Source organism: Coturnix japonica, chromosome 19, assembly GCF_001577835.2.
Source record: "Coturnix japonica isolate 7356 chromosome 19, Coturnix japonica 2.1, whole genome shotgun sequence".
Lineage (NCBI taxonomy): Eukaryota > Metazoa > Chordata > Aves > Galliformes > Phasianidae > Coturnix > Coturnix japonica.
In genome coordinates, this window is record NC_029534.1 from 4,038,656 (window position 1) to 4,063,476 (window position 24,821).

Genomic DNA, 24,821 nt, shown 5'->3' on the forward strand with positions numbered 1-24,821 from the left:
GGTCATCCAATTGACGTGACTCTTAGTGGCTAATGGAAAAGATGGGTTTCTGTCTGCAAGTCTCACAACACAGTCATAATCCACACAGAGCGTATTGTCGCCCATTATCCTTTATTCTATGCTCTTAACAGGCCTCTCTCATCAAATGTTTCATCGTGTGTGACTCTACAATTAGCAAGGAGCTTGACAAATGGCTGCAAATTCAATGCAGGTTTATCCTGTGTACAAAGCATTGCCCACACACAGAACACCTAATCTGCACCTGCAGCTCAGAGGTTTCAAACTTGGTGCGTCATTACAAACCCATCAGCTGAATATTCAGGTGCCATCCACTCTAAATGCACACATCTACAGAGAGCCCAACCCAAACTCAAGGCTTAGTTCTCATTGGAATGTGGTCAAGGGGAAAATGATCTTCTGAAAACAGGAGACTGTACCATCAGCTCAAATACTTCTGAAATCCAGGTCATGGTTCAGCCTTGGTTCAGACATGAGTGTGGGACCCCATGCAGCACACAGAACTGCAGAACAAACCCCATTCTGCTCATCTACCCAGAACCAACATTACAAGCAGCTCAGCTGTGGGAATCCATATAAAGTGGTCCCACGTGGCACTCATCAGCCAAATTCTGCAGCACCAAAAGGCAGCTTCTCTAATCATTGAACAAACAGAGCTACAAAATCAACCCTAAGTCTGATGGCTGATAATTCATGGCTGGCACTATTTGGAGCCAGCTCTGCTTGATACTGTTCTTCTATGAAACTAACTAAAGCAAGAAGCTAAAAAGCTTTGAAGTAAAGCAAGTAAAGTAACTCAAGGCCACGCGTGGCCACTGCTCAGTAGGAAGCTATTTAAAACCCAAGAAATGTAGCAGATGCTGTCAGTGGTTCAGTGCTCAGCGCTGCTCTCTAATTAGCTCTGACCCAAGGCCCAGCATCGATCCTGTGCTGGCATTCGTCAGAAGGAACCAAAGCTTCCAAGGACTTGCAGTGAAGCTCGTGGAGCACCTTCTGAGAGCCTGAGGACACATTTCAAAGGCAGGTTTAGCATTGGTCAGCTTTAGAGCACTGAAAGAAACAAGCAGTATCCCAAAGCCCTGCTCAGTGCAAGAGCACAGGTAAGATCAAAGGTAATCTAAGCTACATTTCCCAAACTGAGCCACGTCAGCCATCTCCAAAGCAATGACAGCAAGCCTTGAGCATGGAGTTTTCCACATCTAATTAGAAACGTTGCCTGGCAGCTCTAATTCTTCAGGAAGGTAATGGCAATCCTCCATTATCGTTCCTCAGATCAGTCTGGTTATAGGCGAACTCCACAGAGGTCTGTAACATTCATGTTACAATTTAAGTTACGTATTAGCATTTTATTTATATATTTATGTACTGGGAAGACCTTCACTCCAAACAGCCTTTTTATGTAGCCACACTACTGCCCAATTGTCGTTAGGAAAGAAAACACTCCTGCTTGTAGGTTAGACTAAATTAGGAGGAAAAAATATGGATTTGGAATGCAGAGATAACCAACACTACTTTTATTTTTATTCTGATCCCAGACTTTTAAAGTGAAAAGATCAGGCTCTTCCTTTCCAGCATCAGAGCCCTGCCCTTGTCTGCACATTCTGCTGAGGATGGCTAGCTAGCTCTGTATCACTAATACAGGCAACTACAGGCAGAGAGGTCTGAATCAAGTTTTCCAGGCCTCACCAGTTAGAAATGACTCATACAAACCCTGGATCAGAGCGCTGGGATTGCTCTGCTCGTTGCTGATAAGCAGCTGATTCCCTGCATACAATTTCACATTCAAAGCAAGGGGACTGGAAACCTTTCCTGCCAGCCCTGCTCCGGCAGGCTCACAGAGCAGTGCGTGACTTGCTGTGCTACCCACAAGCAATGGCTCTCCTGAAAAAAAGCCTGGCCCCACAGAGCTGGCATCAAGCAAACCACAGTCCTTTCCTGTGCTGTGCAGATTCCACCACACAATATAAATCTGGAGGTAAGAGATTCCAGCTTTGGTCTTTGTTATTCAAAAAGGAATGTAGGTTGTATCTGTGTTATTCCAAAACCAAAAGATGTTGAGCTCATTTATAAATGCTTATAGATATAGATGTATTTTATAATAGTCTTTATTTCTGCCTTGCAGAAAGAATTGCAGAATAACACATATTCCATAATTAGAAAGTACTTGGCAAAGACACCATGGGAAACAAACCACCCTAAACAGGCCAGGAATTTGAGTCTCCTTCTTGCAGGTCAGAGGAAAGTCTATTGCAAAAAACAGACATTTCTTCAACCCACCACATGTGTCCTGCTGTCTGCACGGCACTGATAGAAACCTGACTGTCATGCCTTGCATTTCCAAGATGCCCTATAGCAGAACCTGAGGGTTCTGAAGGACATCTGGCTTTCACCAGCTTTCTACCCCCTTTTTGCTTACATTGATGCAATTCATCCTCCGGCGTACAGAGAGCAGCGAGATGTTCCCCAAACAAGAAGTTTGCAACAGAAACCTGGACACAGGATATTGAACCCAGGGGATGCAACATTCTTTGTCACTTACGAAGCTACAGACCTATGAAGGTTTAATAGAAAACCCCTTGTACTCACTGCAAAGGTGTTTCAAGACTGCAGAATTCCTTCACCTTATGGAGAACTTCATGACATCACCTTCTCTGAGTGCTCAGATTCGGAGTGAATGTGTTAGCACAGCAATAGACAAAAGCTTAGGAGTATGATAGGTGTGGCCAAAAGGGTTCAAAAACCCAAAGGACAAAGAATATTTAAATTATTATTTTGGATTCTAATTTATGCTTTGTAATGCCTAAAACTGTCAATACTGGTTTTGTTTGTTTCAAGGAAGCTTCAGCAGTGAGAACACTAAACTTCCCTTCTTCCCAAGCTCAGTCTTTCACAAATAAACAAGAACAATACAAAAAGCTGGAACGTTACAGAAAATGAAGATGCTCCCCTTGGACTCCTATGCTTTCTCTGGAGGTGCTGTTCACTACTTTGACACGACTGACGACAGATGTGTCTGAAAAACAGCAGATTAAAAGCACCTACACAGCACTCACATTTAGTTATGGCTCCTGCACACACACAATAAACCCAGCTCTACGATGTGAGCGAAAACAGAAACTGGGTTAATGTAACAAATTAAGATTATTTCTCCTTGTTGTTGCTCTCTGCTGAACCAAAGAAACAGAAATGGATGTGTGGCCTTGACAGCCACCATCAGAACAAAGCCCCGTTTTATAAATACCAGATGCCCTTGCCATGATGCCAGTTGTCTCATGCATGTGGCCACTCTCACTTAGTCTCACTTGCACACTGCCCTGCGTATGGCTCTGTTGGTGACTTTATACAACCACGGGGCTCTCGTTTCTTTGACTGATTTACAAACACAGCCTACCCGTTCTGAATCCAACAGTAATTGTTGTACTAACTTCAACAGCAAAGAGTTTAAAATCAACAGTTAATGGAGTTTGATTGCTTTGCCCTCACTTTGATACGATCATTTTAAGCAGCTCCCCTGCAGAGCCCGTGGCAAGAACAAGAAGAGCCGTTCTGACAGAGCTGTTAATGCAAACAGCCTGACTCAGTTCAGCTGATGTGCATTCCTCTCAACTGACTTTCTAAACAGTCACTCCCAGTGGCAGGACCTACATCTTCCTTTTAAGGGGAAAAAATGTTTTCACAGGAAAAATTAAGCGTTCAAAGCCTTTGAATATCTCTGTGCTTCAGTAACCAATCTCTCCTTTAAAAATATATCCACGTTGCACACGAAGCAAAAACATCTCCCTCTTTAACACAAAATTGTTCCTCTCAATCACAGCCATTGGCTTTTTACAGGTACCCTGGTAGACCCAGGTGAAGCATCCTATCCTGCTATTTTTCTATACAAGTCAACATGGAAAAACAAAACAATTTACCAAAGTTTTAGGAAGACTCATTTTGAGAGACAGAAACATGGCTGAGAAAGAGCAAGCGAAACTTACAGGCTGCAGGCAATGCTTTACAGCTCACATTGGTGACTGACAGTTCCTATTCCTTCACATTTCTTTTTCTGCACTTCTGGAAAGAAGCTTAGTGTTAGAAAGGGATTCGGACTGGAAAGCATGTTATAATAAAAACTTCTTGTTCTACTGATATTAGATAAGGAAAGAGTGAACGGTGGTGCTTTGCCTGCATGTTAGATGAAGGAAACAGGATTTCCCTCTGCTACTCCCTGAACAAGGTCCCAAGGAAATGTTTCTAATAATAGGAAATTACTATATAAGGCCAGATCAGCACTAAACTGTTTTCAGTCTGCAAAAGAAGAACATACAAGCACACTCTGAGGAGGGACACGACGGGCAGAGCAGGGCTCTTCTCACACCAGCAGTGTGCAGTAACCTCAGACTGCTCTCTAGAGGTGGGCAATATTTGACCTGTAACACTTCTCTCCTGAGCAGAAAGGGGCCTCTCCCACAGCCTGATAAAGAAAACAAAATACACAAATTACAGCTGCTCTTTTTCTTCTTGGGAGCACAAGGACAGACAGAAGGGACTTATAAAATAACACCCGCAAAGCAGAGCTGAGCACATCAATGATACACAAAGAGCAGAAAAAGGCACAGCCTGTCCTAACACACGATATGCCAGCAGTAATGCAGAAGAGAAGACGACAGCTTTCCCAGATCCTTGGAGCACAACAGTTTGCTGCTTCATGTTGTGAACGGGACAGCTCTCTTACTCATTCTATTTTAAACCATAAGGATGTTGGGCACCTGTAGAAGGAGCCATTTAATTTAATTTTCAAAGCATTCCTATATAACTGCATGCAATAACGTCTTGCAGGCCAACAGTTTCAGCAGCAAACAGATGCACCTAACTACAACAAGCCACTTACATCAGCAAAACTGTCAGACTCAGTGCTGCCTAGAGCTTTAATTGCAGCCCCAATGCACACTTCTTACTGTCACTTGAACAGACGCCAAACCTGCAAGCCCAGTTAAAAAACAGATTTTCTTCCTTTTTATACCTATGGAAGGGAGTTCCTACAACAAAGCGTTGGCCAAAGGTTGGATAAAGTGACACAACAGGAACGTTTCCCTGTGCTCTGCACTGAGTGGTATCTCTCCATCTCTTTTGTCTTCAGATAAAGGCAGAATTTCTCAGCTCCCAGTGCAGAGAAGCTTGCTTAGCAAACACAGTCTGACAGTCCAATAGCTGCCATGGAAATGAATATAATATAAGTTCCCTATCAGGTTCATCACCTAGACTTCTTTACTGACTGGAATAGACGTTTGTGACAAAACGTACAAAGGATTTTGTGTCTATAGCCCTGCTACCTCCTGCCTAGTGAGGTATTTATTTTGGCTCTCCAGTTAGAAGGAACACAGGTATGGAGGTAAGAGTATGATGCAGTCAGACCAACAGTCCCTGCCTCCTGAGGGAGCTTGTCAGCAATAGTTGTAAAGTTCTTCTCCAAATACAGGATTACCTGTTTATAAAATGCTGACATCAAAACTGACATTTAAGCTGTTTTATTTTCTGAAATCTAAAGAATGATATTATTCTGCAGCGCGTCAACACGTATTGATTTAGAGAAATCCAAAACAGCAGATCTGTTATCTCAGGCTGCTCCATAGGAAGCAGGTGTCCTAATCTTCTTCTTTTTTTCCTAATTGATAATTGTAATCAATGCGGTTTTGCATCATAACAAACCACACCCAAAACCAGACCACCCGATGCCATGAATAATGGTTTAATAAGGAAGCATCTCCCTCCTAAACAGCCAAAAGAAACTGCTTCTTTTAGTTAACACGAAGCTTTTCTTTTTGTTAAAGTCTGAATAAAGCTAATGTTGAGTTGTTAGCCAGGTGTCAAAACAATTCTGCCATATGGAGACTGGAATGTAAGTCATATCTAGATTATATTAGGTAAATTCAAGCTTCCAATGTCACCAAAACTAAGGCTCAGTGGCTGAAACCTTCTGAAAAGCACAGGAGAGGGGATAACATATGGAATATACTTCCTGAAATGGTTTGTTTCTGTAAAATAGCTTGTAGATGAAGAACGTCTCAACAGTACTAATCCTACCCCCCACTCCTGCTAAGTCTAATATAGGAAGTTTACAGTAATGTTAAGATTTATGTCAGTCTAATTTGTACTTCAAGTTATCAAGTTAAGGGAAATGGTGAGGTAAACACATCCATTTTGGTACAATAGTATCTATCAAAGGTTCGTGTCATGTAATGTCTACAGCTCCCTTGAGGGAAATAAAATCACAAGGTACCAATTTGCAAGAATTCTGACATTCCATTCTGACACCAGATGCAAGTGGCACCTGGGAGAGACACCATAACAACGTTCTTATTTTCCTTCTGGGTGGGACTCATTTAGCAATCCTGAAAGCAAACTATGAACTACCGAGTGGAGCCAAGTTCCCTGAGCACAGAAAAAGGACACATTCAATGCTTTAGACACTCAAACAAGTGGGGTAGTTTTGAATTTGATGATTTTTAAGCCTAGATTTTACAGGCACAATTTGTACTTCCACCATTTCTGGTTATTTTTCCCCCTCTGTCCCAAACTGACTTTGTTTGGCTGCTTTTTTTAGGACAGTGAAAAGTTTAAGTGAGGTCCAATAAAACTGTTATGAACAGATATGGCACAGAACTTCCTTCATACCCTTCTTTGCAAGGGAACCAAAAGCATTTTGCATTTTGATGGCATAAGGCTCCTGTGATAAGTTTAAGGAAAGAATCTTCAGAAGTCTGGAATAAAACTAGATAATGAACCCAAAAACAGGAACACATCCATTGATCTGCAAGGATTCGAGTTTATGCTAAAAGAAGCCGCCTAAGCAGTTTCCAAAAGCAGAAAGAAAAGTAGACACACAGTGCAAACTGGCTATCTGGCAACGTGTCAGGTTTGAGGCCTGGCAGCCAACAGGAGCACGTGGGCTCGCAGCTGGCTCATGTCTGAGCTGCTTCCCTTTACCCTGTCTCTCTTCTGTTGCTTCTGAAAAGGAGAGTAAAAGCCACCAGATGAAGGGTATTGTCTGAAGTAATCTCCTTCTGACCAGTCTGACAGGACCACGATGTTTCCACTAAAATCTTACAGGTTTTTATGGATTGCACACGTTTTGATTCTAAAATACATCTATCTTCAGTTAACAGGAACCAGCAAATCGTGAGTTACCATCATCTTGGCAAAGATACACCAGGATGCCTGAAAAACACAGACATCATTTCAGAAGGACATCCCGCATCCATCGACATTGGCTTGTATTCCTCCAATGATCCACAATATTGTTTTCCCACATTTTAAACATTTAAACTCCTACTGAGTCAAAGCTCTGATAAGCCGAGCTTTTAAGAATAGCCATAATGAGAAACAAGAAACCATTGGCGTGCAACTTAGCGAGCCCCCTGTGAAGTATGAGGAACATCCCATCTCTATGACACAGCTTTAGCTCTGCCCACTCAGGAAGGCCACACTATTGTGCTCAAAGCATTTTTGAGATTTTCTGCTTGATCAACAGCATAGATTTAATCAAAATCAAAGACAAAATATACAAAGAATAACTGGGGGCCTGTTCCTTTGTGGTCCTTGGGAATGCACGCTCCACATCTGGGTAAACAGAGGCCTATACAGGAAACATTCTTTCCCCTCTTCTTCCTTTCTGACTTACCTATGGTCATACTTTGGGTGGCTGAAAAACAGCAGAAATCCTGCTGACACACACAAAACAGGCAGCCATAAACATGCAGGGCTCTCTACCCTTTACAGCTACCATATCAAAGAATACGTCCAGGCTGTGACCTTCAACTCAAACGAGAGATCGTGAGGGAATTCTCATAGCTCCTGTTACATGGGTATAAACTGCTGAGTGTGACAGATATGACATTCATAACAATATAAACTGTCCCACAGCACTCTGCTCTCTGTCAGAAGATGAGGATTAGCACCCCTAAGAATCAGAGGCACGAAGAGAGTTGTGCCGATGCAGATAATAAGAACATCTTCACAAAAGGCAGAAAAGTGAAGTTCCCCCTCTACACCTTGAGGCCACCAGTGTGTAAATGTAAGACTACACCTTGCTAGAAGAGCCAGCGTTTGGAGATCTCACAAAGCTGGTTACCTTCTGTTCTGATACTCTTGATCAAAGTCCAGTGTTTGTGGCAGCTGAGACAATGACAGGAACCACCAGACATCTTATCCCATCTAATGGGAAGAGAACAACTTTGTTGCTCTGATTCTACAGGCAGATATGACCTAGGTTCCCCTGCAGAAAGTGAGAAATACAGACCTTCAGCTCCTTCATCTAAATTCTGTATTTTAACAGTTCTCAGAGGGTGAGCAGCATCATCAGCTACTGCAGCAACAACACGAACCCAGGCTTAGCCACTCTGTGAAAGGAGACTGAAAAAAGATGAGAGCTGATACAGTGCTCATGGCACGGCCTAGATTAGCCCTGCTTCCCTGCTATCAGTGGGAGCTCTGCCATCAGATCCAGTTGTGCTGGAATATGCCTGTGGTAGGAGAAAAAGGGTTAAACTCTTTCAAATCAACTACAGAGAAAGAAAAGCATCAAAACTTTTCAAGTGTTTTGTTTCCGGAGCTATTGTTTTTGTGGCTGAACTAGAGGGACACACTAGAGAGTTCATCACTGTAAATTATTGATCCGCTGCTTTCTAGACATTGAAACTGGTAATTAAACAAACAGTAAAGAGATACTTCATCAATTATAGAGGTGTCCCTTTAAATTACACTTGCTTCAGGATGAATAAAACACAGCAGTTAAACGCTACAGGCGCTTCTTCATGCCAGGTTATCATTTGAAATCCTCACTACAGCACTAACTTTAATTCACTTATGTCATTGTTTCTGAGCTCTCTGTAGATAATGAGCCAGATAAGAAGGGAATAAGAGTTTGTTTCCCCAGTCTTTTTCACACAATATCCAGAAAGCAAAGTCTCATGGCCAGAAGAGAGGATTTAGAACTGTGACCAGGAAAATCCCTTTTCTGCTCAACACATTTAGTTATAGGGGCTGTAGCCTTGACTTTTGGCCATATAAAAAACACCCCTCCTTCAAGAATCAGAAGTTTTGTCTACTAGCAGCAAATCATGCAGTGCGTGAAGTACCAGGCAGACATTTGATACTGGTATGTTTTCTAAATACCATAAGAAGGACATATGCATGTACACACCCTCCACAATCTAAAATAACACTGGCAAGATGCTTCTGAAAGAATACAGTGATGGCACCAGGGATCCCCTTCTAGCAGAAATCACATCACAGCCACCATGGCTACTCCAATTTGATTTATGACATTTTAATTACAGGGTGCACGTTTTACAGCATCAAGACCAAAGCTATCTCAGTTTAATGTATTAATGTTATATATACATGAAAATATATTTGCCTTAATGCTCATTTTTAAATCAAAATATCATCTAAAAAGAGCTTGGCCTTCTTGTATTTAGTGGTAAAGAAGCTGTCTAGAACCACAACAATGCATCTCAAACCAGTTTCACTCCAGGGGAAGCATTTCCTGAAGTCCAAGTTTCTCAACTGATTGAGACAGGTCAGGCAACATAAATATTCTAAGCAAAAAAACCAACCCTGCATATGCAGCGTAAGCAGACAGCTTAAAAGCCTAACAGGTGGACACAGCTGGCATCCTTCACAGAGCAGAAACATCAGTGAAGCAATAATGCCACAAGGTAAGAACAAGCAGACAAGTTGCTGATGGAATAAGATGATCCTAGAAGTCAAAACTTGTGCTGCCCATGTGAAATGGGGAGGAAGCGAAGGGATACCCAGGTGGGAGTTGAGCACAGCAGAGAGACCATGGAGATATGCCACGGAAGCTGAACATGATCAGCTGATGGAAATATTAAAAGTGAGAGACAAAGGCGGGTCTGTTTAAGTTTTGTGGCGGAAAGAACAGCACCTTATGGTAGGTGGACAGAGAATCAAAAAGCTGAGCTGACTCTCCCTACCGCTCCCCAGCTAATGAGGCTGAAGCACAGGGAGAGCAAGCTCTCCTGTGGGCCTGATGCCAATTACTCTGTTAAGTTTTCTTTGCCTGTTCTAATGAGAGTTACACAACGTACGACTTGATTCATAAGTACCTGATGGCATCCTGTGTATAGAACAGATCCTACCAGCAGAACAGTATTTGTGGGAAACGTTAGGAAGAGTGTCTAAGAGAGATAAAGCCTTTGAGTTGCAGACAAAGCTGCCAGTCCTCATTTCCAGCTTGTCAGAGCAAGTCCTTCTTGAAGTCAGCAGCCTGGAATGAAGAGAATCTGGCATTTGTGCATGTATGTATGGTTCAGACAGTCAGGGCGGAGGGGCTGACTTTAATCATACTTTCCACAGTGGTGTGGGGGGTGGGGGAGTGGCAAAACACAGCGAGCAATGGGAGTTATCTGTTCTATAGTCACAAATTCCTCCTCTTTGACTTCGTGCTTCAAGACTGACCTCTTTTCCTGCTTCCACTAACCCCTAGAGAAGGAACTGGAAAGGGAAGCACACGCAACTGGAATTTGAGAGAAAATCCTGCACGTTCTTGGCATTCCTGGTATCTGTGACAGGCAGCACACACTTGTCTGGTCATTTTACAAATTCCACATTCTGGAGAATTACCGGAACAGCTGATGGGTCTCAGGAGTAATCACATACAGGTACACTCTTTTCCTGTAAAGCTGAACTCCACTATTCCAAAATTCACTGATCCAAGTGCTAACTTGCTGCTGCTGTGTTTAATACACATCTTTTAAGTTCTATCTTCAACTTCCTTTTGCCAAAATCTCTCTCTTCTGGAAGAAAAAACAACAACAATGAAGCATCTAAAGAATATGGCCTCGCAACCAGCAGCCGCCAAGATACTTCAGCTTGTTTTGAAGCATCTTTAACAAGAATGCCAATATAGTATCAAAAAGGAATACAGTTCCAAAATAGTTTAATCCAACTGCCCACTACTGTGTTAGCAACAATACTATATAAAGAATTCCATTTAAAACCACTTCTCCTCTCACAATAAGGCTACAGTCCACTGAATCACATGGAGCTTCAATTCCAACTAGAAATAGCCTCTTGAAGTTTCTATCGTGGGATGGCATTCCCAAATGTTGTTTACTCGAGTGTCACTACTGGCGGTAACAGCAACAGCAGCTACAAATCTCAGGAACCAGCACGTACTCCCAGGAAGGGCACACATCCAGATCCAACCTCTTGCACAAAAGGTTTTGGCAGCACAATGCATTCCTTCTCCTGTACCCTTCTCTGCCTGTGTTGATTACAACGTCATGCTCAGATAGCACAACAGGGTAACTTTGTGCTACTATCCCACATGTTTACCTTGCCAAAGAGTCCCAGTAGAGCCCAGAAGACTTCTGGATGATTAGACCTGTTGCAGAGGAATGTAAAAGCGGGTGTTTCCACATTCCCATCTGAGCAGCAGGACATCCCTCCACATGAAGACCCCACAGCACTGATTCTATCAGCTAATGAGCAGCCTGATCCCACAAACTGCACTGAACTGGGAGACAGCAAAGATGTTCTGCCTCCAGAGAGGGCAAAACACATCTGATACCAGCACCCAGCCAGACCCCCACTTTGAATCTCAGCCAGTGCATGCACTGCTTAGGCAGGAGGCAGAACAGACACCAGCTTCTCTTGGCTCAGTGTCTAAGTGCAATTACGCTGGCAGCCTGTACCAGGACTTATCATCATGCCTCTATTCCTGACTTGATCCCACGTTAACGGGCAACATAGGCACTCCATGGGCAGATGGTTACTGTACTGCTTAGGAGCTATAATAAGTTTCATAGCTTGGGAATCCCCAGTACATGCAAGTAGAGATAGTGCATTCTGCATGTAAATCTTAATAAATCCAGCGTTTAAAAGACAGCTGATTACCACAGCTAGCTCCATATTCACAAACTAGAAGGTTTTAGTGCCAATCAGTCCATACAAGCTCCTGAATATGATTGCAGAAGCTTCTAGTAAACTCAGACTTTTCCTCACTACCACTGACTTCAGGTATACAAAACCAGTGCTATAAAAAGAGAATGGCTGAACAAGCCACGGGGATATAACAAGCACTTACTGTACATGAAAAGCACCCTCTGAGGTACCACAGCACAGACCCAGGCTGCTGCTGGGAGCTGACATACACAGCCAACATTGCTGTGTTGTAGTCCATCCGCTGCCCCAAGCAGTGCTTGTCCAGGCTGGGACTGACATCTGTTCAGCTCTGTAGTGAGAGTTCAGGGAACCCAAATGTTTTTTGTTCTCCAAACTTTGTTTCAGCACGTTCATTAAAGTCAAGGCAGGGAGTACAGAACTACAGGCAAAACCAATTTAATTAAAGATTCATGTGAGCTTATATAAACTTAGCTTCAATACTGGAGGAATACATCCTCCTGGCACACAAGTAAAGAAAGGGCACTGCACTGAGAGTGAAGTGGATGAAGCTCTAAGACTCTTTGGGTGCTTGCTTAGTTCCCAACATATACATGCCTCCTAATGTCTAAAACCTTGGAAAGTGAGCCACATTACAACAACCACTAGCAGCCTCCAGGACAAGCCCAGGAATGACACAAGAGGGAACGAGGCTGACAGCTGTAGTGCTCTATGATCAGGAAGTCTACACCATAAATCACCTAACCTGACACACGTGAGTATATATGTTACCCCAGACTTGCCAGCAGAAATATGCCTCTCTAGTAAATGGGTCTGCTGCCCAGCAGAAGCAATGACACTCTATGGCAGGTGCTTGAAAAAGGAGGGATGATGGTCACATCACACACCCATCTACACCTGTTAGTGACCCAAAGGAACCTTCCCATTCTCTATCAAACTGCAAATCTCAGTCCAGCCCACACTAAACACTGCCTGTATTTTTACTCCTGCAAGCCTTGTGTCACATTTGTGTTGAGTAACCATTAGTTTAGATAAGTGGTTTGCAATTAAGATCATTTGGTTTGGGGCCAGTGAAAGCACAGCTTAAAGAGCACTTCCAAAAGTTCAGCAGTGCTACAGAGGTTAACCAGAGAAATTCACTGTCCAAAACCAAAAGCCGGGTACCAGGCTGACAGTTGCTTTTAGACCATTAGGCCGTAATTTTCCTTCCCAGCCTATCCAAAATTAAAAGCAAGATTTTTCACAACAAAACTTTTCTTCTGAAAGTAATAACCTGCTTTTGCAGTGCTCCAAGATTTATTCCCAGACACATGCATTCAACCCACAGCTGATTTTCCTCCATTCTCCATTTCCACGCAGGTGGCAATGTGACCCTCGTACAGAGGCTATTTATTTCTGATGGCAAACAATCAGTATTTCAGGGAAAAATGCATTCTATGACAAACAATTGAACTGGAGCTTCTGGAAAAAAATAAAAATAAACAGTTACATGAGTGCAGCTTTTGAGTTCTATGGACTTCAGCCTGGGCATAGTTCACATTCTCATCCTACACTGAGCTATGAGGAATTTTCCCCTTAGTGCAAGCTGAGCTAAAGAAAGTGATTTGGATAATAGCAGTTGCCAGGTAAATATATTCAAGGCTTAAGATGGAGGGAGCTCCCTTATGTCCCTGCCCAGACACTGAAACATCAGAGCAGGAACAGACACTTGGCAGCTCATCAGGCTTCAGTTTAAAGAGAGATCAAGCACCGCCTCCCTCTCTCTAAACATTTTTTGTTGGTTTTTCTTTTCCACATACAGATATTTGCATCTCTTGCAACGTTTCCTCTTCACATGGCGCCCCCATGACCAAGGTGCCAGGGCAGCACAGAAGCCCATGCTCCCAGCACTCCCTACCTGCAGGTTCCCAGCACCTCACACCCTTTGTTCTGGCAGCACACACTGGCTCTGTCAAGAAAGGTTTCAAAGTGGTCACCATCTACAGCAATATCTGGGAAGAGCAACTCATCTTGGATTGTTTTCTTCTTTGTACTTCCTTATACCTGGACACAACTGTCTCAAATCAGATTAGTTTATACTCAAGATAAATAACGTCTGAAAGCTTTAACCAAAACATACAACTGGCCCATAGCCATCAACCCCTGAACTCAATTCTGTCATGCAAAAAGAAAACATACTGTGTCTGCATTATCATGTAGTCACATGTTTTTCTTAAGTGTTCTAAGGACTAACACACCTGTTTTAGAAATAGCTCATAAAAGCACATAAATTACCCCTTCTATTATTCCAAATTACCCCTAGCTCCCTCCACTCCCTGCATAAGCAGTCTAGAGAGCATTGTTTCTTCTGTAAATTGAAGAGTCATCTTCTTGGTGATCTTAAAGGATGATATTTTAATGCAGGCAGCATCTAACCAACAGACAGAGTTAGAATATATGCATTTGTCGCTAGGTTATTCCATAAAGCTGAGCACTAATCTTCTTCAGCTGAACTGAATGGTCTGTGGAGTGACTTCAGGAGACAGGAAGGAAAGCAAAGTAAGGTTGGTCTGATCTGTGTTACAGGCTTCAGCCAGCTGAAAATATTCAAATCTTCCAAGCCTTATGTATACATAAGGTCAGTCAGAAAGGCAGTTTTTGCCCAAGGAAACACTGTAACTCTGACATTAAATCTGAATTCTGCCAGGACTATCACAGCACTGTGCAGTTCATTATGATACCTGGGGAACAAAAGCAAAACAAGAAATTCTGACATAAAATCAGAGCGATGATGCAAACCACCACCAGACTTGTTTAAACAAATAGATACGTTCGAGCTTTGCTAATGACCCCATAAGCTGCTGTTCATAGCTGCTATCCACCAGCATTTAAACATCCAAACACTCCTCCCACACTGGCCCTTCCTGCACAAGTCAGTCATGCTGAGCTGCCCCCACTTCATTCCCATGTGAACAAACCAGTGGACAAACTCTGTTACATTGCCTTGTGTGCACTTGGCACTGCTGGTTTAGTACAATGAAAACCAATCAGGTATACAAATCCCAGCTATCTTAATATTAATAGATGTAATGGGTGAGTAAGAAAGAGACCTGTAAAATCTATGAGAAAACAGATGTGCTAACATAAAATAGCAGGTAAGCAGTCACAAAAAGGCAAGGGAATGATTTGCAACTGAAGTCCACTACTTGCTTAAATCAAGGCAGAAAAATGCCAACCACCTGCTTTGCTATCTACATTCCAGTCCTGACAGCGAGAATTCCTGGACTCCTGGTGCAAAGGTGCGGCTTTCCCTCCCTAGAAGGAGCAATTCTGAACTGCCTCCAAAATCCTATGAGTGGAGAACAACCTGCTATTTAAAACAATGAGATGCATGGACACAGAACAAGGCTTTCTGGTCTCTATTTTGCAAGGTTCAATACAATTCACTTAGGAAAAAAAAGCCTACAATACTTCTGTGTAATAGTTTTCTCTCTTCTTAGAGCTGCACCAATGGATACATGAGCCTCCACTGCAGAAATACTGCTTATAACACAACACCTTAGTGCTGCAAAATAATGTATCAGTTTATGTTTTTAAGCAACGTTGATTATAGTGTGCTGCCTTTGTAATGTGTGGAACTGCATATTTCAGTTATTAAAGTTAGCAAGCAAGTCTGTCTGTTGAAAGCCATTTCCGTGAGTAAACAATGACTCAGTGCGGACTGTATAATGTAGAAGTTATTAGTTACTGTTAGCGAGTTTAAAAAACTCAACTCACAGCATTATACAAAGACATATTTCAGAATGGAAAATAGTTTTCCTCCTACCTCTGTGCTTCCAGTTATATTGTTTCAGTGGAATTTAATTTTCTGAAAGGCTAAACAGATCACTATCTCCTTATTACACAACTGGAAATGGACTTACCCTGACTTTTCAACCATTAACAATAACCACAGTGAGAGCTGAATTTACTCTTTTCTCAGTTCTTCGCTGTGGTTAAAGGTGTTGCTTTGTTGGACAGGAATGTCCTACTCAGACCACGTACAGGCGTAAGAAAAACAGAAGACTAAAATATTGAGCATATGGTAATGAAGAAAAGCACGCAGTTGTGAGCTCACCTAAACCCTCTGACAAATACAGGTCTCCAGTTGAATTATAGCTCTTTCAATAATCCTCCGCTTCATTAGTAAAATGGCCAATACATCTGATGATTGTCAGCTGGCACAAGGCACCGCAGCTCACTCTAACTAATGAAATGCAACCCTAGACTCTAAGACACAAAGGTTTCCCTGAAGTCTTATGATCTCCACAATGGCTGTTCTACAGCCCCTGAGTCTGCACAGTCACAAAGATTGGGGCTGCACATCCCTGTTACCTTTTGTAGAGGTGAAATCTCTGGACAGACACCAGAATGCAACGAGGAAAGAGTCAAACATCCATGGTCAACTTCTATATGGAGCGTCAGGAATTAAGTGTTGGGGATGTTTGTTTTCCTTTTGTCATTCAGAGATCACCCAGTACCTGGCAAAAGTCAGAACACACTCTGACATAACATCCTTTTCTATTTTTGGCACCAACAATTACCCTGCACATTCAGTAACGAAACTTTGCAATGACGGAAGGCTGTAACATCTCCCAGCATTATGTCTTTATTGCCTAGAAGGCAAGCAGCAGAACACCCCAAAGGCACTGCCAAATGCTAAAAATCTCCATCCATGGGCTCAATTACAGGAAGGGTGGTGTCTGACCTGAACCAAGGTCAGTGTGCCAGTTAAAAGGCTGCAGTGTCACAGTGAGGAGCAGCTCATTGGCCATCACATGTGACCAAGCTCTTTCCTTAAGCTCCCAGGGAAAGCAATCTACGCATGCATGAATGAACACATCAGTACTAAATACTAACCTTTGTTGTCTTCCAGCACAGGAATTTAATATAAGACAGGCTACATGGAAGATCAAAAAGAAAAGGTACTGGCCCTGTTGCTCCTTGCTGCATTGAAGCAGATTTAATTAAGGCAGGGCCAGGCTCTAAAGGATACTTCCAGCTTTCCTCCTCACTTTGCACCCCAACTGAACAGGGCTCAGTTGCAACAAATTACTTCAGATTTGCCCACACTACCTGAAACTTTGTTAGTATTTCACATGGACTTGCTGCTTGGAGCTCTGTTAATGCTTCCTGGGGAGAGCTGCCCACCTACCTCACTAATGCATCAATAAAGCACGAAGTATGCAGAGGACACAAAATACATCAGATATTTCCCAGAGAGATCATACAATCCAGAGGCACAGTTGACGTGGCTCCCTCAGGCAGAAAGAATATCTGTGTTTAATCACACAGAAAGGCAACCCAAGCAAACCTCATCCGCTAGGAATAATGATAGAAGGTTAGATATATGGCCCCTAATCAAAGTCAGGGATAGCAACCCTAGTCAAAACCAACCACATATTACTCATGAGTTGCTTCTAATGGGATGAGAATCAAACGCAGCAGAACCCTTGACAGAAGACAAATCCATGCTATAATTGCAGTCGCTGGATGCCAGCACAAAGCACCACCGCCACCCCCAGTCCCAGCCATTCCTTCCTGCGTCACCACATCCACGTGCTCACACAATGTGCTCAGCCAGGAAACTCCTCCACGGTGCTTCTTCCCACAGCACTAATTTAACAATATACACATACACATTTCTATTTATATATCTATATATGGCTCTTCAGCCTGTATGAAAGGAGAAGTGGCTTAGTTTCACTTGCATCACTTACAGGGGCAGCGGGACACACCAACCTTAGGGAGACGTGCTGCACTTTCAGCTTCTCTTCATCTCTTCCTCTGCAGCACCAATACCACGCTATGTTTTCCAAGTACAAACACATTCTACAGAAGACATTAGTTGTCAGAAAGCACCCAGTGAACAGCACACACCCATTACTCCTTCAAACTGTGAGGAAGAATGCTCTAAGCCCACTGATCCTCAACACTTCGCATGCTGGAACTGTTCAAAAGCATCAGGTGAGAGCACGTGGCTGCAGGAGGGGGCACAGCAGCAAAACACAGGAGAGTGGTGGCTTATACATTGCTTTGTGGCCACAGCCAGCTGCTGCAGATCATTTCTCATCCATTTGGTGCAGGCTGCCTTTAAAAAACAAAGAGTGGAAGGAGGAATCTGTATAGTTCCTAAAAAGCATAGTGCTTGCACCACAGTAAGGCTACATGCCATAAGCAATGCGATACTGCAAATGATTAACAGCTCCTAAGGCTTGCCTACTGCTAGGAAAAGACTATTTTACCTTGACAAGGAGTTTAAGCCTCACTATATTTGATTTAAGCTTTCTTGGCCCCCACTTCTTTTTTACCACCCTTCCACCAGTAGGCTTTGATCAAGCGTTAAAAAGAGTCTCCTATATGACTTGAATGATCTGGTCAGAACTCACCCTGTTGCTCTTAAGCGCACTATAAAATCTGAAGATACATCATAGGAGTCTTCAGCCACGTAGGTTTCTCGGCTGTCAGTTGTGCAAGACAACAAAGAACAGAAATTGCACACTGACTCCTGAGTCACAAGGGATCTCCCACTCCCTTGGTACATTATGACTCAGAGGTATGGCTTGGGTTTTTTGTTGGTTTGGTTTTTTGAGGAAAGATCTGTCCTTTATGCTAGGATAAATTAGGGTAGCATGCATGTAACCTTGCAGTCCATAGGCCACTGTCAGGAGGAACAGAAGACAAGATTTACACTCACACAGGCCCTCCCTAAAAGACAGGATCCACTATCAAAACTGAACATCCGTCCCTAAGCGTCACGACAGAGGCTGACATGCCAGGCCCTATTGTGAAAATTAAGAACTCATCAGTTCTCTAAGCCCTAGGCAGTTTCTAAAAGAGCTTTAAAAAGTGCTGACAGCTGGTAATTGCCTATTGCTCCAAAATGAGATGAAAGTAAAACGCCTTTATTGCAGCTTGCTCTAAGATGTGGTTCTGTTTCATGGCAGGGTTTGTCCCACCAACCAAGCAAATTTTCTCACTTGTCACTTGCTGGAATAAAGCAGCTGTCATCTGCAACAAGTTCTGGAGAAGCCTTCCACCTCCAGCAATGAAGAGAGAATAATTCCCAGGATGGTCTCTATCATAGAATCGTTCAGGTTGGAAAAGATATCTAAGATCATCGAGTCCAACTTTTCACTGACCACCAATGCTGCTCACTGCCCACAGCCCTCAGTCTACATGGATCTGGAACACCTCCAGCAACACAGCCTTCCCCACCTCCCTGGGCAGCTGTGCCACTGCAGCACTGCTCCTTTGGAGCAGCTTTTCCTAATACACAACCTGAATCTTCCCTGGCACAACATCAGGCCACTCCTTCTCGTCCTATCGCATCTTGTATCTCAGAACCATTTTTTCCTTCCTAAGTCACCCCTATAAACGTAAGGATGCAGATCGAACTGAGTTACTTGGAAAATTCAAGCTACCGGAATAAGAAATCCATTCAGCAAAGGGTCTGATTTCTTCCCTAACTCCCCACTGTGCATTACAGCAATCAACCCCAGGCATATTAGAAAAGGGGAAAAAACGGCATGAAGTAACACAACAGATGGGTGACCCTTCAACCTGAGGGGGATCACAGACACGTGGAGTAAACTGGAGAAACCGCGGTCCTTAAGAACAACTCCAACTATAAAAGATGACCAAAAATACCGAGCTCCATGAAGGAAGTGCTTTTAGGCACCTGTACCGCCTCTGGCAAACAAGGAAGAATTATCGGCAGCAGAACGTAGCACCGAGTGCACAGCAGAGCAAAAACACGGAAAATAAGTTCTCTACATACAGAAACTCACTGATTTGATTAGAACGAGGCGGGACCCCAGTGACAGCCGGCTCCGGCTGCCCGCAACATGCGGCCCCGCAACCCGGCGGGCGGCTCGGCGCTTCGGGACGGAGTTAGTTAGTTAGTTAGGCAGGGACAGAGTTAGGTAGGGACGGAGTTAGACAAGCGTCCCCGGAGCGCGTTTAGTAGCGTTACGGGAGGGCGGGGGTTGCTCCGTGTTGCCGGAGACGCGCCATGCAGCAGCCAAGATACCAGCTGCCCTGAAAGGATCGTTTGTTTCCACCGTGGAAACGCTGAGTTTCCGGGAACGCCGCTGACTTCGGGGAAAGGACGGAACCGCCGCCGTCCCGGCTCCCCCCTCTACACGTCCCGCAGGCAGCGCTGCGCTCCATGTGGCCGAGCCCCAGCACGGGGCGGCGATCCCCGGCCCTCGTGCTCCGGCCCCGGCCCCGCCGTCCTCTCATCCCCCCCCAGCCGCACTCACCTGCGCTCCGCTCCCCCCGCCGTCTCCGCTCGGGGCCCTGCGGCGGCTCCTCCAGCGCTCCGGCACCGACTGCCCCCGGGAGCCCGCGCCGCGCCGCTAGTGAGCATGTCCGAGCGCCGGGCATGCGGAGTGCGGGCCGGGCGGGGAGGCTGCGGCCCTGCCCCCGCCCTCACCTGCCGGCAGTCGCGGCTCCCCCCGGCACCTCCGCCCTCCCCGGCAGCTCCGCACGAGGCACGAGCCGGCTCGAGCCGATGACGTTGTTCGGGACGGCGGCATCCCGCACGTGAGCTTTGCTCCCGCATCGACTCGCGTTCATGTTGCTTAGAGCGACAGCAGCACCTGTCTCGTCCAGGTGCACGGCAGGTACAAATCCCTGATGCCGATGCTCTGTACCGTCCCCTGCCCAGCTCTGGCTGCATGGGGGGAAGCACCAAGAGCCCACCTTTGTGATAAGGCCAAAGGGCGAGCTCAGCTCTGGAGCAAAGGCAAGAACCACCGTCAGCTCGGTGCAGCAACGGCACCTTTGGGCCTGCTCAGGATGCATAGAATTTCATATCAGGGTGAAGCACCCTGAGCTGAAGCAGCAGAGCTCTGCACAACCCGTTCTGCAACAGTCCAAAGCATCTCCAGCTACGAGCTTCCCTTTGTATTAAAGCACAGTGCATGGGAAGGCACTTTGCAGCACCAACGGTATTTAAACACTGAGCGGCCGTTCTCAGCGTAGCAAATTACAGTTTTATGGACTGCTAATGAGTTTGAAAGGCTTTTCAGAAAGCTGAACTAATAGCTGTTCTCTCTACGATGTCTCCCCCAGGATCCTGGCGTTATTCAGAGTGAGGCTGAAAGAAACAGCTCCCTCTGGGATTGACAAGTCAGCCCAGCCAGTGTCCTCTATAGTCAGTGCATGTCAGCGAGTGCCATTCTGGACTAGTTACTGGAAGCCAAAGAATAGCAGAATTGCTGCCATCTCTCCTTCCAACAAGGCAGAGCTCTCAGGTCTTTCTGAAGCGAGAAACATACCTACAAACTGTGTGATGTGCACAGTAAATGTCTCAGCTAATTTTCAGATCAAGTTTCAGATTACTTACTAGGAAGACAATGCTCGGAAACAGGAGCGATATGCACTGATGTGTACTTCAGTCTGTGCTGGCTCTGCTCTGATCTGCCACCAGAACTGAAGACTTATTAAGCACTTTAGAAGTACTTCTGACCAAGAGACACAAATACGGTTGCATTCAAGTATAAATGATTGGCTGTCCACCTCAAAGAAAGCACAATAAGTGGCATTATTAACCAGAATCAGTCTTTTTGAGTGCAGGAAATGAAGCTTTTACCAACAGCCCAGCAATGGAACCCAGCAACACGGACAGCCAATACTACAGAGCATCAAACACTCCTGAAAACCAGCTTTTTCCCCCCTCCTCCATTAGTATTTCTCAGTTCAGGCCCACGTTATTAAGTTGTTCAGCACACAACTGACCACACAAAAAGGGAGCAGAGAACAAAAAAAATCAGGCTTACAGTCTTGCATTCTCCGTTGCGACCGACCACACGGATGATCTCTCCTGTAGGAATACATTCAATTTGCAGTTCCATCTTTCCAAGTTAGTAGGAAGAAAACCTCAACTAGCTGCAGCCTTTGGTTCGGAGCCCTGTTTTGAGAGGAAGAGGTGAAGCTCTGTATTTATACTAAGTGTAGGTGTGAGCTGAAACAATTAAGTTCAAGACTCGTTTCCACTAGTTACAATGTGCAGAGACAGTTCCAAGAAACATGAATTTATGTTCACGCTCGTTGCCCTAAACTTTGTTATGTTCCAGCTCTGTCCCAGTGACTCAGGGAAGCCAAGCTGCTGCGGGTGCCAATTCATAGGTATGAAACAACAATATGGTGAACTTTATCATTGTACCAAGAGATCTCATGGAGAAAAAGATCCTTCATCTTCAGCCCTAAGATGCTCGGTTTAAAGGAGATAGCAAATACCGATTGCTCCCATGGTAACTACAGGAAGTTCTTCAAATTACTCTGGAATGAAATCATTATCATTTGAATCCTCGAGTCACTAAGTGGGACAAAGGCAATCAGCTTGCATGTCACTATATGAAAAACCCCACTGCAAATATGACAAAAATAAGCTGGTAAATGCTGTTTTAAGTACAATCGCAGCTCTTTAACACAGCTGCATCATTCATTAATGTAGCATCTAGATGTATCCACCCACAATCCCTCCCAGATGCAGACATGCTGGCAATGACAACAGAGAATGAAACACTGGTTTAGACACGAGGTATTTCAAATCTTGCTATTATGGGACAATTCCTTCTGTCTTTTCTGGAGAGCCAAACTTGAGTTTTCAGCTCTCTGGATGAATCCCAGAGGATACTCCAAGAACAGACACAACAAAGAACTTACTCAAAAGAAATGGCCTGTCGCTGCTCTGCCTTTCATATCTGGAATCATTCTTTCACTGGTCTTTGCTGTTATACAGGAGATTGGCCCAGTCCAAAAATCATTTCCTGGACCATTTATTTTCCAATATGAAGTTCCACTGAAAAAATGATTTTATCGCATTAAAAAAGAAAGCCGGCATCTCTTCCCCAAACAGAACTGCTCTGTTCTCAGAAACATGGAGCAATACCTTGTCTATCTTATCTACCCTTCATGCATGGAGACATTGCAAAGATTAATGGACTAGGACATGAAGGTTGTTTAACTGGAATTGAGACACAGATGCCAGAATTCTGTATAAAAACAAACCAAAAACACCCAGGAGTTGGCTACAAGGGAGAACGAGACCTAAAAAAGGGCAGATGTAGCAGAAAAGGACAGAAAAAATATATAGAAAAGGGAAAGGAGGAACACAGAGAGGTTTCTGCCAAGGCCAAGAGCTGCACTTTAAAACTATGTCTAATGTCTGTAACTGATAACTTTCAATCTTGATCAATTTATGGTTAGGGTGCTAAAATATTTACTACATTTTCCTTCTTGTGATGCAAGTTCCTTTCTGAACTGTCCCTGTAGCCCTCATTTCCTCTCACCAATTTGCGTTCCAAGATCTCATACTTGCTCTCTCTTCACTCTTTTCCCTCCAGTGATTCTTCCAGCCTGTGTTCCAAACGCTCCCACACGGGTTTCTCTTGCTACTTTCTACATTGCATGTATGAGATGTTCTCATTTTCTTAATTGCTGTGACCTTGTGAGAGGAAGAAGACAATTCCATTATAATGTGAGGTAGGATGCGTGCACTTGTATGTTGTCTTTCTTAACCTGAAGTTATTGAACAAACTCTGAATAACTCCCCCAAAAGCTCAGTTTCCAGAGTAATGAAACACAATGTATATGGTACAGATTAATTGGGTGCTGAGTGCCACTGCCTAGATTAAATAAAGCAGCCACATAAAGAATAGCTTACTTGTATGACACACAACTCTCTAATGTTTGAGTTTGCCACTGAAGAAAAGAGTTAAAGAATAAGATGAAAGAAAGCTGTACAAATAGAAAATTGACCTCAAACACCTCCACCTTTCCAAAAAATCTTTTTCTCCATTCTCTTTCAAGATAAGCATGAAGAAAAAAAAGAGGCATAAGGAAACATATCAGCTTAATGTATGAGTTATAAAGCTCGGTAATATTGGTGCTCCTGCTTTGATGGGCACCAGCGAGTTTCAATGATCTCAATATCATGATGTTACAAAGGAATTTCCATCACTTCCCAATAGCAGATCCCTCCAGCCAAGGACTGGAAAAAAAAAACCCACTGGAAATACTGGTTAGAAATGCAGTTCTCAGAAAGGGTATCATTTCCTCTCTCAAGGAAAGCCGAATCTGAGCTTTGTTCAGTTGGCCTTTCAACCACAGTACATTAAGACAAGTTCATCCGAGTGTCACTTAGCGTCCAAGAGCAGAGAAGGAAGTCGTGGTAGGAGAAACAATAGTCTTTATCAATGTGTATTTTTAGGGTCTAACAAACACGCAAGACATCTTCGAAATATTTCCTGTTTACTCTGAGCTGTTCTACTATCTGTGTGCAGTGATACACTGCGTATCCTGAGGGGAGCTACAAATCATGATGTTAAATAAGACTATGCTGAGCAATGTTCCTTGGTAGACATTTTAAAATAGATTCTCCCAGCAAGGAGTTACAAACAGTTATCCCTGGATGGAAATTATTAGATTACGATTTTACATTAAAGATACAAATGTTGAAATATGAAGAATAATGGAATGGATGTTATGCAGCACTTCAACTTTTGTCTATCACTGTGTTACTCTCAACTATCATTCATTCCACTCCTCATTGGCCTCTCCCATGAGACTATATAATAAGAGAAACTGTGGAAACAAACATGCAACTTACTTTCAACAACTCTCCCCAACAGATGCAGCAGTTTGATCACAATTCTGCAAAGAATCACTGCTAACACAGGCATCCATATGGGACAAGACTGAACATCCCCTGTATTTCACTGCCTCCCATTACAAGGCTAAAGCTGTTTCCATCTTGCCCCTCTATCTACAAGCATAAATCCATAGCTATAACCACGAGTTGCACTCATACAAACAAGGACAGTATTTGTCTTTGGCCTTCTTTTTCAGCCCAAAGCCCTACTGGATAT

At 43.8% G+C, this 24,821-nt stretch overlaps 1 protein-coding gene and 1 long non-coding RNA gene across 7 annotated transcripts in view; one reads left to right on the top strand and one right to left on the bottom strand.

Moving 5' to 3' along the window:
- Positions 1-20,335, bottom strand: part of MYO1C (myosin IC) — a 49,763-nt gene extending 29,428 nt beyond the window's left edge. Inside the window, exon 1 of one of the 4 annotated variants that reach the window (XM_032448479.1) lies at positions 20,208-20,335. The gene's annotated coding sequence lies outside the window, so the exon portion shown is untranslated. Of the gene's footprint in view, positions 1-2,604; positions 2,715-3,995; positions 4,042-20,207 lie in introns of those variants that run through there. The other 3 variants (XM_032448483.1, XM_032448480.1, XM_015880446.2) reach the window with 3 other exon arrangements.
- Positions 1,584-15,575, top strand: LOC107322430. 3 transcript variants are annotated; one of them, XR_001558939.2, is made up of 3 exons: positions 1,584-1,993; positions 2,141-12,679; positions 13,285-15,575. It is a non-coding gene; the product is annotated as an uncharacterized LOC107322430 (long non-coding RNA). The 3 variants fall into 3 exon arrangements; XR_001558940.2 differs by having other exon boundaries at positions 1,587-1,993; positions 2,141-10,319; positions 10,508-15,575; XR_004309335.1 differs by having other exon boundaries at positions 1,600-1,993; positions 2,141-15,575.
- Positions 20,336-24,821: the final 4,486 nt, after the last annotated feature.